At 45.4% G+C, this 18,628-nt stretch overlaps 1 long non-coding RNA gene across 1 annotated transcript in view; it reads left to right on the plus strand.

Annotated features, from left to right (window-relative positions):
• LOC103352232 (uncharacterized) overlaps positions 1-18,318 on the plus strand; it is a 247,708-nt gene extending 229,390 nt beyond the window's left edge. Inside the window, exons 5-6 of the long non-coding RNA XR_016215713.1 lie at positions 12,571-12,713; positions 18,099-18,318. This is a non-coding gene — a long non-coding RNA (uncharacterized LOC103352232). The remainder of the gene's footprint in view (positions 1-12,570; positions 12,714-18,098) is intronic.
• The last annotated feature ends 310 nt before the right edge of the window (positions 18,319-18,628 follow it).

Consider the following 18,628-nt stretch of genomic DNA (forward strand, 5'->3'; position numbering starts at 1 on the left):
GTGCCCAGAAAATCCCAAAGCCTCTTCCTGGACAGGTATTGGGTAGGGCCCAGAGGCTAGAAGAAGGGAGAGTGTTTTAATTTTACAAAAGTATTTTTCTTCCTGTAAAGTGTCAGGCTCTGGCCTTAACAACTTAGTTGTACCCATTCATGGCTTGGATGTCAACCGATGATCAAAGAAGAGAAAGAACCTGCCTCCTGGAGCTTACCTGCTAGTGGCAGGAGACAAATCATCAACAAAGCAGCAAATTAAAGATGTAATATCAGTGATGCCATAAAGTAAATGGGTGGAAGCGAGTGGCAGAGAGAGGTGGAGTGATCGGTGGTCAGGGGAAGGCACTCTCAGCAGGGTCATTGAGCAGGGTTTTACACGAGGCGAGGAAATGGGCTAAGCTTCAGTCTGGGGGGGGGGGGCGATTATCAGTTTAGAATCAAGGTGCAAGCTGCTGCTGTCTCCACAGTCTTGATCCTGAGTAATTCCTTCTGTTCAGTGGCAGGGGAAGTTTTTGTAAGTGTTCCCAACGAGTAATGTGTATTGTTGGAGTCTGCTGCCCAACATAAGTGTCCAATACCCACTTGTAACTAGTGGCTATTGTATTAACTTTTAAAAAAGATTTTATTTATTTATTTTGAAGGTAGAGTTAAACAGAGAGAGGGAGAGACAGAGAGAAAAGCCTTCATTCCACTGGTTCACTCCCCAAATGGCCACGATGGCCTGAGCTAAGCCAATCAGAAGCCAGGAGCCAGAAGCTTCTTCTGGGATTCCTATGAGTGTGCTGGGGCCCAAGGACTCGGGCCATCTTCTACTGCTTTCCCAGGCTATAGCAGAGAGCTGAATCGGAACATGAGCAGCTGGGACTTGAACCAGAGCCCATGTGGGATGCCGGCATCGCAGGCTGAGGCTTAGCCCACTACGCCACAGGGCTGGCCCCAGTGGTTACATATTAGACAGCAAATATACAGCATCTTTCAGACGCGATCTGGTGCAGTCAGGGTGGCGTGGCCATAGACATACACCATGGGACACTGTTGTTCTAGAAGACTTTTAATGTTAGAAGTATTATGGCCGCTAGCAACAACATACTGTCGACGATGATGATAGTAATGGTAATGATACTGATATGAGTTCCAGTTTACTGGGCTTATACTAGAAACAGGTAACTTTACATATATTATCACAGGCCAACCTCATCTAAACTCCATGCAAGCAGATGGATTTACTGTCATTTTACAGATGAGAATCTTCAGAGGGTTGAATAATTACCCAAGGTAGTACTGCATATAAATAGTGGGAGTGGCATTGGGCTATAATTTTAACAAAAACAAATGCCTATGATGTTCTTTTTTTAAATTTTTATTTAATAAACATAAATTTCCAAAGTACAACTTCTGGATTATAGTGGCTTTTCCCCCCCATAACCTCCCTGCTACCCACAACCATCCCATCTCCCACTCCTTCTCCCATCCCATTCTTCATCAAGATTCATTTTCGATTATATGATTTTCTTTTAAGATTTATTTATTTGAAAGGCAGAGTTACAGAGAGAAAGGGGGGAGACAGAGAGAGATCAATCTTATGGAGGGGAGAGGTGGGGAGAGAGAGAGAGAGACCTTACATCTGCTGATTCATTCCCAAATGGCCACAACGACTGTAGCGAGGCCAGGCCGAAGCCAGGAGCCAGGAGCTTCTTCGGGGTCTCCCACATGGGTGCAGGGGTCCAAGCACCTGGGCCATCCTCTGCTGCTTTCCCAGATACATTAGCAGGGATCTGGATTGGAAGTAGAGCAGCCAGGACTTGAATGGGTACCCATGTGGGATGCCAGATGCCAGCACTGGAGGTTGTGGGTTGTGGCTTTTTTTTTTTTTTTTTTTTTTTTTTTTTTTTGCCACTGTGGTTTACTGCTACTTGATATGTGGTAAACTTCACAGGGATGAAAAACATTCCCAGACAAGGAAGCTAATTTGGCTTTTACTGAACAGGTGACTGTTTTGTCCACTGAGGAGTAGTTGGAATACTCATTTGACCTATTTCAACCACTTCTAACTTTTCTGTAGCAACAACCTACTTATCAGAATTCCAGCTGATGTCCCATGTGAGTATACTTTGCTGCCACCTGTTGGGAACTTGTCACAGCTCTACAAATGCACAGTCTGTGGTGTTGATAGGAGTCCCCTGGAGTTGTGTGAAGAGCAAGCTGAGCAATCCTAAGTGGTGACCCAGGTCTAGCTGATCTTTTGTTACATGCACAGGGACTTTAAATCTTCTAAAAAGTAAGTGGCTGAGGCTTGTCTAAGAAAAAGTAAAATATTTTACGGGTGCTTGTCAGTGCTTCCTGCAGAAACCACCCACACACCCCGATATTTCTGGATTGGGATTTATTCCCACTCCACAGGCTCTGGATGGCATGAGTCAGCCGTCAGAGGCCCAAGACTTAACTTACAGCATAATTTGTCACTGCGCCCACAGTCGAGCAACATGAGGGAAGAACAGATCCGGAGTAAGGAAGGTGGAGGCAGGGAAGAGGAGGGAGAGAGACTGAGCCAGAACAAGACGTCTAGTAGCAGTAACAACACCCACAATTTACCTACTCTCTGCTGTTTATCAGTCACCGGAGAAGTTGCTTTACCCGTGACAGTGTCTAATCTTTATGATAGTCTCATGAGGTGGGTTTCGTTACTTCAATTTACAGATTGAATGTATTAAGTGCAATAGCCAGTTATTAAATCTGCATATTCCTGCTTCTAAGGCCATCGTATTTCTTGAGTCAATTCAGAGAGACAGAGGATGGTAGAACATAAGTGACCAAAGCAGAGAGTGCAGTTGATGGGGCGGTGGGGGGGTAATAAGTAGCCCTTATTAGAAACAAGAATAGCATGGATAAAAGTTGAGATAGGAACATTCTCTTTAAATTTAGATGATACCTGCTTGGAACACCCACCCCTAAAAGGAGCATATAAAACAGTAGACTTTTTTTTTTGAAGATTTATTTATTTATTTGAAAGCCAGAGTTACAGAAAGAGAGAAAGGTCTTCCATCTGCTGGTTCACTCTCCAGTTGGCCACAATGGCCTGAGCTGCACTGATCCAAAGCCAGGAGCCTAGAGATTTTTCTGGGTCTTCCACATGGCTGCAGGGGCCCAAGCACTTCGGCCATCTTCCACTGCTTTCCTGGGCCATAGCAGAAAGCTGGATCAGAAGTGGAGCAGCCGGGACTTGAACTGGCGCCCATATGGGGTGCCAACACTGCAGGTGGTGGTTTTACCTGCTACACCACAGCACCAGCCCCAACTGTGGACTTTTAATACACGGCAGATCAGATTTTGAAGGACAGTGACCCCTGGAAGATGGGAAGCAAAAAAGATGAGCCCTACACTTACCTGTTCACTACCGGTTTTCAGACCATTCTCCAAAGAGGGGGAATCCAGATGGAACTCAGGGGAATGCCGATGGGCACGTGCATATGAGGAAGTTACTGAAGGCTGGGGAAAGAAACCCCCAAAGTTAGAGACCAGCATACCTGGAACTTATGTGAGGCCAAATGTGGTGCTTTTGTTTCTCACAGGTGAGACTGGAAAGCCTCACACTTCCGTGGGCATTGGGTAAAGTACACAGAAGGGTCTTCCTCCAGTAGTGGGAGATAATCATCCCAAGGATGACCACTGCTCTGATGTCTCCTAACAAGTCCCACCTGCCAGACCTGAAAGGATCAAACTGTTCCCATGCTTCAGATATTTTTTTCTTCCAGCATTCCCCAATGTAATATTCATGATATTTTCATGCAATACAAAATTACCAGGTATGCAAAGAAGCAGGCAACTATGACCCCAAATGAAATCTAATCAACCAAAAGTGACTCAGAACTGACAAATGTTAGGATGAAAAGAAAAATATATATTAAAATAGTTTTTATAGTTGTGATGTGCTGTCGAAGAAAAGATCCAAATATAACTTCTAGAGGTATAATTCTACCATACGAGATGAAAGTAGTGAACTCGAAGATGTAGAAATTACACAAAAGTTAACACAAAGAGAAACGAGAATTTAAAAAAATTAACAGTATAAGGGAACCGTGGAACAACTTCACACAGCCTAATATGTATGTAATTGGAGAAGGAGGCAGAAGTAGACGGAGAAAGTTGAGTAATGATGACTGAAAACTGGTAAAAACTATAGACACACAAATCCAAGAATTTCAACAAACCCAAAACACAAGAAACATGAAGAAAACTATACCAAAATACATCGCAATCAAATTGCCAAGAACTATTGGTAAAAACAAACAAACAAACAAAAAACAAAACAAAACCTTAGAAGCAACCAGAGAAAAAAGAGCATGATGTATAGAGGAATAAATATAGGGATGACAATTGATTCCTGCAGAATGATACAATAAGAATAAAGTGCAGAAATATTACTAAAGTCCTGAAGGTAGAATCTGTCAATCTCAAATTCTATACCTAGAGAAAAATCCTTAAAAAAAAGACTTTTTCAGACACACAAAAGATGAGAGGATTTGTTTTTAGAAGACTATAAGAAATACAAAAACAAATTCATTAGTTGGGGGGAAATAATAACAGAAGAAAATATGGATGTACACAAAAGAATGAAGAGCACCAGAAATGGTAGCAACATGCAGGGATACTTAAGATTGTCTTCTTGTTATTTAAATGTATTTTAAAACTACAATTGGCTGTTGAAATCAAAATAGTAATCATGTAGTGTTGGTTTTATAAAATATGCATAGCTAAATGTGCAATGGCCATATTCCAAAGACTGGGAGTTTCCTATTATAAACTTCCCATCCTGTACATCACATGGTGTAATATCATTTGGAGGTGGTCTGTGAGAAGAATGTATACTATAAATCCTAAAGAAACCACCAAGACAATAGAACAAAGAATTATAGTCAATAAAACAACAAAGGAGATGGAAATAAAGCAAATGAAATATTTGATGAATCCAAAAGAAGACAAAAAAGAGGTCAAGAAAACAAAGAAGAGGTGGAAAAAGTAGAAAACAAACAGCAAGATGTTAGATTTAGTTCTTTTTAAAAGTTTATCTAATTTTCTTCTCTTTCTATTTTTACTCTGTACTGCCTTAATCCATGTAGTATTATTTTCTATTTTTTGATATATTTATGTATTTATTTGAGAGAGAGAGAGAAGGGGAGGGAGAGAAAGAAAGAGTGAGAGAGAAGAAAAGGGGAGGGGAAGGGAGTGGAAGGGAGGGGAGGGGAAGGAGAGAGGGAATGAAGAGAAGGGGAGGGGAGGGAGAGACGGGGAGAGAGAGAAAGAGAGAGAATCCACTGGTTCTCTCTCCAAATGGCCACAATGGCCAGGGTTAGGCCAGATTGAAGCCAGGAGCCGGAAGCTTCTTTTGGGTCTCCAACATGGGTACAGGGGCCACAGGACTTGGGCCATCCTTTGCTGCTTTTCCGGGTGCATTATCAGGGAATTGGATTGGAAATGGAGCAGCCAAGACATGAGCCCATATGGAATGCTGGCCCTGCAGATGGCTGCTTAACCCACTGAGCCTCAGTCCCAGCCCCGATAATTTAATTCTAACAATATCAAATATCACATTAAATGTAAATGGTCTAAATATTCACAATTAAAAGGCAGAGATGGTCAGATTGGATAAAAATCTTTCTGTGTTCTGTATTCTCTTTTTAGCTTTCAGTAGAAAAGTAAATCTTAGGCCAAAGAATACTATTAGGAAGAAAAGAAGAAAGAAAGATAATTTTCTAGTGGCTAAAGAATCAATTATTTAAGAGGACATAACAATCCTAGACATTTGCTCTATTAATAACAGAAACTGACAAAATTGCAAAACAGAAAGAATGAATACATCCACGAGTATAATCAAATATTATTTAGTAATTATTAGGATATGTTGACAGAAAATCAGTAAGGGTATAAAGATTTGAGCACCACTATGAACCCACTTGACCTAATTGAATTTTGTAAAATGTTTTTCATTGAACATTTCCTAGCATTAATATAGTTGTTCCAGTTTTCTTTTGGCTGGTATTAGCATAGTACAGTTTATACTCATCATTTGTGGTAATTATGTTTTATGACAAGATGCTTAGCTTCATTAGTCAATAGGAAAATGCAAAATAAAACTCTTGAGATACCACTGCACATTTATTAGAATAGGTAACAATTACAGAGGAAAAAGTGTAGGATTGGTGTGAATGTAGAGAAACTGAGACTCTCACACACGGCTGGAGGGAGTGTAAGATGGCATAATCATTGGAAAAACAGATCAGGAGTTTTGTTAAACTCAATGTACACATGCCATTTTTAGCCACTTGGCCAAAATAAGTGAAGCCCTGTGTCACAGAGACTTGGGCATGATCGCTAAGAGCAGTTCCATGTACAACAGCTCATTTTCTGTAGTGAACCACCAACCTGCTGAAGATAACTCAAGTGTCTATGAACATGCGAATAGTTAGTCTGTTTTAATCTATATAATGAAATAATACTCATCAATGACAGAGAATGACCGTTACTTTATGCTACAACATGAATGAATCAAAACAGACTGAGTGAAAGAAACCAGCCCAAAATAAAGGAGTATATCCTGGATGATACTGTTTGCATAAATTTCTATAAAATGCAAGCTAACCTATCATGAAAAAACAGATTTTTTGTTTCACAGGATTTGGGGAAGGAAGAGAGTGACTTGTGATAGGGACTACAAAGGAAATGTTGATTCTACTGTGACGATGGTTTTATGAGTATACATATGTCACAAATCAACACATGGCACAAATTAACAGATTTTATTTAAATATTTGCAAATAATTGCATGCCCATTATAACTCCTGCAGCTGTTGGCGAAAAAGGATTTGAGGTGGTCATCAAGTTTCTAGAGGGTAAGATTGCCACAGGAGATTGTTACCAAAACAACAGGTAGCAATGGTCACCATCTCTGGTTACATGGTCTAGTGCTGGAATATGCCAGACACTCTCTTTGCTTTACATTTCACTTACGTAGTCCTTATAACCAGCTCGATGCAGGTACCGTGTGGTCCCTAGTTTACCTGTAAGGAAATGCAGAAATCACAAGGTTAAGTAACTTGTCTAGTATTTTGTGGCAAACCTGGGATTTCACCCCTTGCAGTCTTGCAGCCATTTCCGTAATCTTGCCTGCTGTTGGTGAGTGATGCTTGTGAGAACTTGGAGCCTGAAGACACATTCTACACTTGGGTGAGGCTGGGGCAGGGATGACCTCGTCTCACGCAAATATGATTCTGAGCTTCAGCCTTGGGGAAAGGGTTGTGCTGTCCAGAAAAGCCCCATTCTTAAAGGAGAAGTGGGGATTAATTAGGTCTCACTTCTTATTGAAAATCCTCCCTTAATCCAGCCAGACGTCCCTCTCTTCAGGTCGTCATCAGCTCTCTCAAAGCTCCTGGGCTATCGGCACCGTCACATCTGTCTTGTGGGGTGGGACTTACTGCTCTTGCTCTCTAGGAGTCTCAGGCCTCTTAGAAAAAGAAGCAGTGAGGCCAGCATCCTACAGCCCTGACTGTCCATGTCAATCACTGTTCCAACTATTTCATATGCGTTGGCTCTTGTAATAGCCACTTAATTCCATGAAAACGGCAGTATTGTCATTATCCCCCTTTTACAACTGTGAGGAGACACTCACTGTCCCAGAGTTGTAAAGGGGACAGATGGGACCTGGACTGGCTCAGAGCTGGATTCCTAATGATCGCTTGGAGTTGGGTCTTCCTCATCTTCATGTCTGCGGAGCCTGGCACGGAGTAGGCACTTGGTGCATGCCTCCTGAACAGCACAGAGCAATGGGTCCGTGTTAGTGTGAGTCTACCAGCTTTTATCAGTGTCTAGACACACAGTGCCACTCAGCTGAACAGAATGCCGGCGTGTGGGAAGTGGAAGATAAGAGAAGCAAGGAAATTAAATATTGATGAACTCTCACAATAGAAGGCTTGGAGTTCAGAGAGAACGTGGGGTCTTCAGGCAGAGGTTTTTTTATTTTTGTTGTTTGGTCCGCTTGGCTCTCCCCTTCCCCTGAATAGGTCTCCATAGCTGAAAATAATTCATGCTTTATTTAAAACCCACTCTATGTGTGCTAGCCCTGGCCGTAATTCTCTCATCATATTTCTGGTTTATTTTTAATCATTTTCTGGGTAGATAAGTGAAATATCTCATTTGAGCCAAAGGTTGGACCCCCACCAATGCTAAGATTTCCAGGATGCACTCGTGGTCTGCAGCTTGTAGGTAGCAGCACTTACTTTTTTATTTCTTTGTAATTGAGATCTATCAATTAGGTGGTATTAAAGAGCCCGATGCACATTGTGAAAATTCACTGCAAGAAATGAGCTTTTCCTGGGAAAAGAGTCTCCAGTGTTAATACTGCTGCTGCTTAGTGTAATCATCCACCTTAGCTTCAGGATGCCGTTCGCTGCATTATTCAGAGGCAGCTTACAAGAGGGTTTTGATCTCTGGCTTACAGCTCCTGAAGCCTAAGGAGCATGAAACCAACTTAGAGATGGTGTGGATTTGAAACACAGTCCCTCTCTCTACTCCCAAGTTCAAGCTCTGCCTTGGGTGGGACTGTTTATTCTTACGATGTGGGACCCCACTTAAGAGGTCCTTGGTGTGTTGCCGTATCCTCTCCCCTTCTACTGGCCACCAAGCAGCAGCACCAGCCACCCCAGCCTGCCGGAGGCTCCAGGAAACGCAGACTCATTGTCAGTGGTCTCAGTAAGGAAGGGGAGGCAGAAACCAACAGCCAACCCAAAGCCAAACAAACAGGAAAATCAGCAGAAATACTTGATGGGCTGGATGGACCTAGTGGGCTTGATCATTTCTCTCCCACAACGTGGTCTGGTAGCCTCAGACATCATGAGTTTAGAAGGCAGCGGTGTTGAAATGATCAATTATGCAGGTGTTCTAATGCAATTAAGCCTCATTTATTTTTGTGCTTTACATGCATTCACTAGAGTTGAGCTTCTCTAAGCCCCAAAGGCACGGGATCACTTTAAATATTTATCATTTCTATACACGTCTCCTTTGAGAGTATCCTGAAACCCTGGATATATAGAAATGTTTAAAACCTGCTTGTTTACTCCAGCTGGGGAATCTTCTCCCTGATTAAATGATTCATTTTATTCAAGTCTTATGACCGAACTTAACTAAGATTTTTGTGTTCTAGTTATTAAAGCAGAAAATCCAAGTGTGCAAACAGCTAAAACCCAGCCAGGCAGTTACGGTGGCATTAGAATATCGTGTAGCCATCGGGGACGGCTCAAAGGAGAAGCTAGGGAAAAGGAAGCCGAAGGACTCAGATTACCTTCCCTTGGCGGCAGGAGCTAACGTTTCCTGCCTATGCGTGTGTGTGTGTGTGTGTGTGTGTGTGTATGTGGGTCTCCCAGGTGCTTCCTTCTCCCGGCAACTCTGGCTTTGTCTCCTTCCGACTGAACAGCTAAGAGAAGCTGCAAAATGATGTTCTGTGACAAGACAGGAGGAGGCAGGCTCTGAGGCCCTCACTGGGACCTGAAGGGTTAGCAGCAGCGGTTAGCACTGCTTCTCGGGGAGTGTGGTTTGAGGTGACGTGAGGAGCACTTGAAAAACTTGCTTTATTTCAAATCAGATTTTGGGGGGAGGGCATTCCTGCGGTGGTGGAGACACCACTTGGGGTCCCCACGTCTTGTGTCCGAGTGCTTGGTTTCAAGTCCTGGGTCTCCTCTTGATTTTAGTTCCCTGATAACGCAGATCCCAGGAGGCAGGAGGTAATGGCTTTAGTCTCTCTCTCTCTCTTTCTCTCTCTCTCTCTCTCTCTCACACACACACACACACACAGAGAGAGAGAGAGAGAGAGAGAGAGCAAGAGAGAGCGCAAGCTCATTCATGGGTTCATTTTTCAAATGCCTGCAACAGGCAAGACTGCCGGCTGAAGCCAGGGGCCTGCAACTTAATCTGCATCTTCACTCTGTGTAACAGGGCCCCAAGTACTTGAGACATCACTTGTTGCCTCTCAGGGACCCGTCAACAGGAAGCTGAAACCAGGAGCCAGGACTTGAACCCAGGCACTCGGAAATGAGATGCTGGCATCTCAATCTGCATCTTAACTACTAGCCCAAAAATCATATAAAGGGACCTTACATCTTTTGTTCCCTGTGAGGCACATTCAGGAATGAGAACCATTGATGATTAACCTAATGAATCAAAATACCAGATGGGAGATTGTTAGTGGAGTTGTGATTTAAATAATGCAGGCAACTTTCAAACTCTGTCTTCTAAATCTGGCTGGAGAGCAGCATAGTACATGTTAGACAAGGAGAGAGTGCCCTGGGGTGAATCACTGAGTCCTTCCACCGAGTCTAGTGCAGATGGAGCCTCCGTGTTTGGGGGCGGGGTCTAGGAGAGCAGCTTGCGGGACCGGCCCCTCCCCCCACCCCACCCAGTTTTGTGTTCTCTCCGTGAGTGTTTGCACCTGCACGTTTGGGGACTCTCAAGTACAATCGACAGTTAATGGACATTTTCTCATGTAGCATCGACTCCCTGTGGACTTGGTAACCATGTTGAATCTTAGGAAATTTGTTAAAAATGAATCCCTGTTGTGTTCTGTGGTGTGACAAACGTAGAAAAAAATGGGATTTACATTCAGATGGACCAGGTCCGAATTCCAACTCTTTTTTTTTTTTTTTTTTTAACTAGGAATGAGGCATGGACATATTTTCCTTGGTGCAAACTGTATAAAGCACAATCCAATTTGGGGGTTGTGAGGAGTAAGTGGGAGGCAGGATTCAGTCTGTCATGGTCTTTGCCCCCCCCCCCCTTCCTCTGCACTCCCCAGTCTCCCCTGCAACACAGCTATGGAGAACTTCCTGGGACAGTTCAGACTGGCTGAGCCCGGCTCCATCCCAGCAAGGTGCATTCCCCTGGTAGGTTATAACCACTCAACCACTGGTCCTGAGCAGTAGTCACTGCAGTGTTTGCTACCGAAATCTGCAGGACTTCACTGACTAAAGTGAGCTGTGCCCACGTTGTGTATTTAGAAACATGAAGTTCTTGCGTCACTTGAAGAAAATCACATCCCAGCTAGTTAATAAGAGCTTGGAATCAGAATTCGCTCTGTGCTTACAATCACTTACATGACCGATAAAAACGCTCATTACTTTCTTGGCTGGAGGATTTGCCTGCTTCCCTCTAGACCAGGGTTCCTCAGCACTGTGGACAGTGGGGGCTGGGTAAGTCTTTGCTGGGGTGGGGGTGCCATTCTGTGCATTGTAGGGTGTTCACCAGCATCCATGGCCTCTGTCCATTGCATGCCAGTAGCACCCTTTATAGTTCTGACAACCAAAATGTCTCCAGCCATTGCCCATGTACCCTGGAAGGTGCCCTAACTCCCAGCTGAGAGTCAGTGACTTAGAGGCCTGGCTGCAGACTTGTGGGGGGGGGAGCGGATTCCTTAGTGTTCACCCCACCCCACACCCAGGAGCAACTCCTTGTCCAATCACTGTGATAAAAAACAGTATGTTCTACTTAAAAATGATATGAGCTTTTGATAGAGAAAAAAGGGAGTGTGTAGCATCATGATCTACCCTTGTCTCTCACTGCCTTTTTATGGGATTGTGTTTATTTATTTATTTATTTTTATTTATTTATTTATTTTTTGACAGGCAGAGTGGACAGTGAGAGAGAGAGACAGAGAGAAAGGTCTTCCTTTGCCGTTGGTTCACCCTCCAATGGCCGCTGTGGCCAGCGCGCTGCGGCCGGCGCACAGCGCTGATCCGATGGCAGGAGCCAGGTGCTTTTCCTGGTCTCCCATGGGGTGCAGGGCCCAAGCACTTGGGCCATCCTCCACTGCACTCCCTGGCCACAGCAGAGAGCTGGCCTGGAAGAGGGATAACCGGGACAGAATCCGGCGCCCCGACCGGGACTAGAACCTGGTGTGCCGGCGCCACTAGGCGGACGGATTAGCTTAGTGAGCCGCGGCGCCAGCTGGGATTGTGTTTTAATTATTTAAAGCCCAGTGTAGTTTAAAGAGAGAGGGCAGCTCTCCATATGGAATACCCCATGCCGAAAGCATAGCATAGAGTTATACATTTGATTGCCTACAGAGGCAGAGAGGGAACTAGACTAACACACACACACTCCCATGTGTATAAAATGAACCACATAGCACTCAATTCCTTCTAATACATATCATTTATTTATTTTAAAAGATTCATTTTGTGTATTTGAACGAGTTAAAGAGAGAAGGGGAGAGAGAGAGAGAGAGAGAGAGATTTTCTATCTGCTGGTTCACTCCCCAAATGGCCATACTGACTTGGCTGTTCCAGGCTAAAGCCAGGAGCCAGGAGCTTCCTCTGAGTCTCCCACATGGGTGCAGGGGCTCAACCGCTTGGGCCATTCTCTGCTTTCCCAAGCACATTAGCAGGGAGCTGGATTGGAAGTGGAGGAACCAGGACTCAAACCAGCGTCCTATGGGATGCCAGCGCTCTAGGCTGTGGCTTTAACCTGCTGCGCCACAGGGCCAGTCCCTGTAATTTATTATTTCTCAGTTAATTGCTTCCCTCATTTGTCTTGTCAGTGGCAGTGGGCTGCTCGGTTCTCCGTGTCCTGGAGGCATGGCCTTCCTTTACCTGCACATCAGAATTTACAACAGAGAATGTCAACTCACGGCGGGACTTCTCGCATCTTGGCGGTAATGGAATGCGATCTCCTGATCCCCACGTAAGCACTGAGAATACGGATTCTCACGGCTGCCTTGAACCTTTAAGGATAACGCCAAATCACACCTAGTCTGTAAACAGGAGGTGAGGGCGCTCTTCCCCTCCCCGTGGTTGCTTTCTGCAGACTTTAATATACGAGTGAGTGATTTATAACACTAGTGACAAAGCTGCAACACAGCTTGAAATTTTTTATAACGGCTGTAATACCACATCTATCATAATGAAAAATGTCTATGAAATCATTTTCTGCCAAAGAACATCTTCCCAGATTCTATTAAGAACTTGCTATCTACATGAACCCCACATATTGCTGAAATATGTGGCTTTCAGAGGGCCCTTGGGGGCGGGGCCAAGTGCTGCCTTTGGAGTGACTCAAACCCCAGTCAGTCACTGTCACTTAAGATCTCCCCTTGCCCTGAACATGGAAGAGAGAGGAGCAGGGGCGAGGGAAGGGTCTCATCTCCGCAGCCTCCCCAGGTGCAGCCAGAGGCATCCTCTCCTCTGCTGTCCAGGTAGCCTCCAGCCTTTTTTTTTAGCTCACCCCTGCTTTGCCCAGGGGGCTTTGGCAGGCCAGGGTGCTGCCAGGTGCCCTGTTGACCTGAATGCCCTATAGCAAAGCCCTTAAACTTGGCCCATTTCTGTTCTCTGCTGAGCCAGGGCCTCTGGCCAGGCCTGCTGGGCACACAGCCATGTGGACTTCTTGCATGGCTCTACCTGCAGCTGTTTGAGTCCATCCTGGGCCAGTCCTGTGCTCCACGATGTCAGGGTCCATGGCCCTTGGAGTCTTCTTGTTCTCCATTGACGAGGAGGGGGGACATTGGACATGCACTTCTGAAAGGCGCATGGCTATAGACGAGGAGTTCCCTGCTGTGCAGCAGAGCTCAGAGCCTGTCTCTCCTGTGCGTGTTAAACTTTGCAGGCTGTGAGCCTCTCCATTCCTCTCCCTACCCTTCCCCCAGCCTGTGGGAACCACCATTCTGTTCTCTGCTTCTGTGAGAGCAACATTTTGCTTTTCCATAGAAGTAAGATCCAGCGTTTCTCGTTCTGTGGTGATCGACATTCCAGCCAACTCAAGCAGGCGTGCGTGTTATACACATACACCCCAACATCACACTGGACCCCGTCTGTGCATTCCCTGTGACTCTTATTCAGGACAGTCATGGGCAAAAGGGTAGATAAAATGCAACAAAACACAGCAGCTCAGCTTGAGGGTCCCTCCTCTTGAGGATTTCCTCTGACTTAGGGTATGGGCACCATTTTTCTCCTCTGTACTCCAGGGCCTATCTCTGGGGCTGGCAGGATGCCACACCCCCACAGGAGGAACTTGACCGTCCTCCTGCTGACCCCCCAGTAGCCCTGGCTATTTTCCAAGGAAGTGGCTGAGGTCCCACCTTCTGCCTCCGGTTGCCTTGTGGGACACTTTCTTGCTCTGCTGCTCCCTGGGAGCCACTCCCTTGTCTTCTTGCTGAGGGTTGAAGCTGGCCTGGGAGTAGGTGCTCCTCCGCATCACACCAGGAATGGGACAGTCCGTCGTGGCAGCTCCGTGGCGGGCATTTGGCCTTGATGATTGGTCTTCTTTGAGTAGCCATGGTTGGGAGATGGGAAGGGCATGCTCATGTGCACTCTTCCTGAGGTCTGAGTGACCAGAGAGGCTCTGGGGAGCATCAGGACACTGAGGGGAGGGACTGGCCTGATTCAGGGGCTGCACCCTGGTCTCTTCTGCAGCGTGGGGGGCCTGGCACTGCCTCATGGACTGGATGTCAGGAATTGCTCTTTGCAGCTTAACTGAAAGCCCAGGCCTGCCAGGCATTCTCACACCATGGGATCCTGGGAGATCCTAGAGGTTCCACCTTCATTATTTCTCTTGTTTCTGCTGATATTTCTCCCAGCATAGCACGAGGGATGTGGGGGCTGTGCCACTGGTTGGATGTCAGGCAGCCTTCCTTATGGCCAAGCTGAAAACCCAAGCCTGCTGGGTACCCTCACATTTCCTGGTCCTGGGGAGATAGCAGAAATTCCAAATACATGATTTCACTTGTTTTAGGTTTTTCTGTCACATGCTTAGCCTTTGTTAGCCCATAACGTCTACTAATGTGGGCCTTTCCCTGTGATCATAGGTCTATAGCCTTTCTAATAGCTGGTCGAGAGCTTGTGTAAGATGGAACTGGTGACTTCCAGACAGGATGTAGTCCCTGGCTGCACCCAACAAAGCGCAGGGCCCTGTCACTGTAGCATACAGGACCACCCCCAGAGTCCACATATCTGCTTTATAGCCACTGAATTCCTCATCCAGAGATTCTTCTGGGGTACAATACCTGTGGGTCCCATGAAATGTGTCCAGCTCAGGTCAAAGTCAGTTAATTTAATGTTCAGGCCAGCATCTGGGAGTAAATTTTCCAGTTTCAAGTCTCTGTGCACAATGCACTTCTTACGGCAGTAATGCACAGCTGATGATGTCTGACTACACCTCAGACGGCCTCTCCCTGCTGCAGGGGGCCATGCTCTGCCATGTGTTGTTTGACATCTCCCCTGTCCCCAGGTCTATGAAAACATACACTCGGTCTGCTGTGTGCTTTATCTGCAACAGCCTTAAGACATTAGGGTACGGCAAGCCCGTCTTTACGTGCACTTCTACCCACACTTGTCGGAAGCTGGAAGGGTCCTCATGGTCTCTGCTGATGACTTTCCCAGCCGTGGGGATCCTGCTCTCCAGATAGTAGGCCAGCCTCACCTGGTCGAGGCAGGACATGAGGCCTTCCACTGTGCTGATACCCATCTCTCTACTCTCTCCACAACACTGGTGACATTAGTCAACTACACTGACTAATTATGAAGCTAATGAAATGAACAATGCTAACTATGCTACGATTACCAACAGATAATACTAATTTTACTAATTGCACTCTGCTAATCATTAAGACTAATATCAAAATTCAAAAAGGGAGAGCACAAAACATGAAGAAAACTGCAAAGAAACACAATACTATGTTAACTATACTAATAATACTAATCAGTAAGTCTGACAATTCTAGATAAATATAATGATTAAAAATGAGAAAAAAATGAAAAAAATGGGGACATACAACAAGAATTAGAGAATGAAAACATTGAAAAATAAGAAAAATATAAGAAGTGACAAAGAAAGAATCAAAAAGAAATGAGGGACTAGACAAGGAAAATGAATACAAAAGACAGAAAGAAAATGAATGGGGGAGTGCCAAATAAACAAAATAGAAGAAAGAACACAATAAACTATGCACAAAAGAGACAACGCAACAACAACAACAAAACAAGGGAATGACAGCTGGCTTGGTCCAAGTCCTGCAGGTTACCACCAAAGAGCTTCCTAGGCAAATGGACAAAAATCTAGGCGCAGCCAGGGACTTATTCAGGCATTCAGAATCACAGAAGGTTGGCTTCTTATGATGTCAGAGCAGGAAGTGGACTCATCACAGATGGAGATAGTGCACAGTGGTTTTCTCAAGAATCTATGGAGGACCTCAGATGCTGTTTGCGTAGCTTGGTGATAGAGACTGATATTTCTTTCTGTATTTTTAAGATTGATTTATTTATTAAAGGGGAGAATGACAGAGAGACCGAATTGTTGCAATGGCTTGAGTTGGCCCAAGCCAAAGCTAGGAGCACAGATCTCCATCCAGGTCTCCCATGTGGGGTGGGTGGCAGGGGCCCAGATATTTGGGACGTGGGGCTTCTGGGAATCAAACCAGTACTCCAGTGTGGGATGATGTCTGTGGGGAGCAATTCGGACTATACTGTTACTGGAATTAAGATTTATTCTATGCATCTGCTCTCCCACAATATGGCGCTGGGAGAGAAGTAAACAGCTTCCGCACAGCTGCCTCCAGTTCAACCAATTAACTGTAGGACTTGCTCCTGATTGGAGAGCAGCGTACTCAGCCGAGTTGGGATTGGCGGAGGAGGACTATAAAGGAGGAGAGAGACGGCATGCACCAGGAACATCTATGGGGAACATCTAAGGGAACCCGTGCAGCCCCCGAAGAAAGCCAGCCGGCGGTGTGCTGCTCCCCTGCGGAAGTGGGGAATGCGGCCAGGGGGAACTGCCCTTCCACGGAGGTGGAAGGGATAGTAGCCAACCCGGGAAGAACCAGCAGCAAACCCGGGGAGGGCCGAGCAGACGAAAGAACAGCGCAGGGTCCTGTGTTGCTCCTCCACGAAGAGGGGGAGCGACAGATGTCATTACAAGGGGAGGCGTAGCTTCCTGTGACATGATGCCAGCCCCTGATATTTATTTTTTGAGAAATTAAAATGTGTAGGATGTTTCACTGGCCGTTTCACTTCTAGTTCCAAAATATGTAATAACTTTTGGCTTTTGAAGACGTCCTAAAGTCTGCACTCAAAGTACCCATTCCCTTTCCTTTAACCCCTGAATGATAGGTCTCAAAATGATGGTACAACTTCATTGGCATCATGACAATACAACAGAATGTTCTGTTGTGCAAGACACCATCAGGGGCATAGTTAACCTCTGTAGAACTAAGAGTAAGGTATCTTTGATCATTGTTTCCCCCTAAATTCATCATCAAGTTTCTCATCAGAAACTGGGTTAATAGGGTCCAGGTGTGGAAGGCAAAAGATGCATCTGCCAAGAGATCTATCCCACAAAACTGTCCTTCAAGTCATCGGGAGAATGTGAGATATTCCTGGATGTCTCAGTCCTTTTGTGCTACTAAAGCAAAATGTCTTGAGCTGGGTCATTGAAAAGGAACAGAAATTTATTTCTCACTGTCCTGGAGGCTGAGAAATCTCAGACCAAAGCACCAGCAGATCCAGCATCTGCTTCTAAGATGCTGCCTTCCTCAAAGAAATGATTAAAAAAAGGAGAGGCTAGTGGCCGAGTATGGTCAGTTGCAGCTACATAGAATTGTTGAAAAGTTGCCATGTACCCTTTATGTGCAAGTATTACAGCTTAATTTAAAATCCAAAAGTCAGCTTAAGGAAAAAACAGTGCCTTCCTGGGGTGTCCTGACTCTGTGGAGGAAGTGCACTGAACCCTTTAAGAGCTTTCCGAGAGCCCCTTATCCCGTCCATGGGCCTCATCACCTCCTAAACGCCCCCCTCTTACCAAAAAACTTCTGAGAAATTTTGAGGTTGACACGAAGTTTGGAGGGTCTTGGACATTTAAACCACTGCACCAGATATAAGCTGAGGGAGTTTGTCATCACCAGACCTTCCTAAGAGAGGGGAATCCTTCAGGCCAAACCAAGGAACACTAGATGGGAATTCAGAGCCGAGGGAAGAAATAAGACCTCTGGTGCTGTGGTGTAGAAGGTTAAGCCTCCGCCTGCAGTACCAGCATCCTATATGGGCACCAGTTCAAGTCTCGGCTGCTCCATTTCCCATCCAGCTGCCTGCTAATGCGCCTGGGAAAAAGCTGCGGAAGATGGCCCAATGTGGGAGACCTGGCAGAAGCTCCTGGCTCCTGGCTGTGGCCTAGCCCAGTTCCAGCCTCTGCTGCTATTTGGAGAGTAAACTAGAGGACTGAAGATTCTGTTCCTCTCCCTCCCCCTCCGCCTCCCCTTCCCCTCTCTGCCTTTCAAATAAATAAATAAATCCTTAAAAAAAAATAAGATGTCTGGTAAAGGTCCACACCGTGGAGCACTGTGGAAGCTAGCACTAACTTTTGTTTCCTACATGATTGAAGAGACTGACATACCAAAAATATTGTTCTGTGTTCTGTTTTTTGACACACGATGCATCCAGATGTGGCTTTGTGCCATCGATGCCTGAAAGAGGGTGGGTTTGGAGCTGCAGAGAGGCAGAGTGTTTCCATGTTACAGAAGTTAAGCTGGTACGGACCCCAAAGCTGTAAGGCTGTGGCTGAAACCCAGCAAAATGACAGAAGTCGGTCCTTTAAATAAATGAGTTTATTTAAAT

This window comes from Oryctolagus cuniculus, chromosome 11, assembly GCF_051225735.1.
Source record: "Oryctolagus cuniculus isolate XC-2025 breed Fujian yellow rabbit chromosome 11, ASM5122573v1, whole genome shotgun sequence".
Lineage (NCBI taxonomy): Eukaryota > Metazoa > Chordata > Mammalia > Lagomorpha > Leporidae > Oryctolagus > Oryctolagus cuniculus.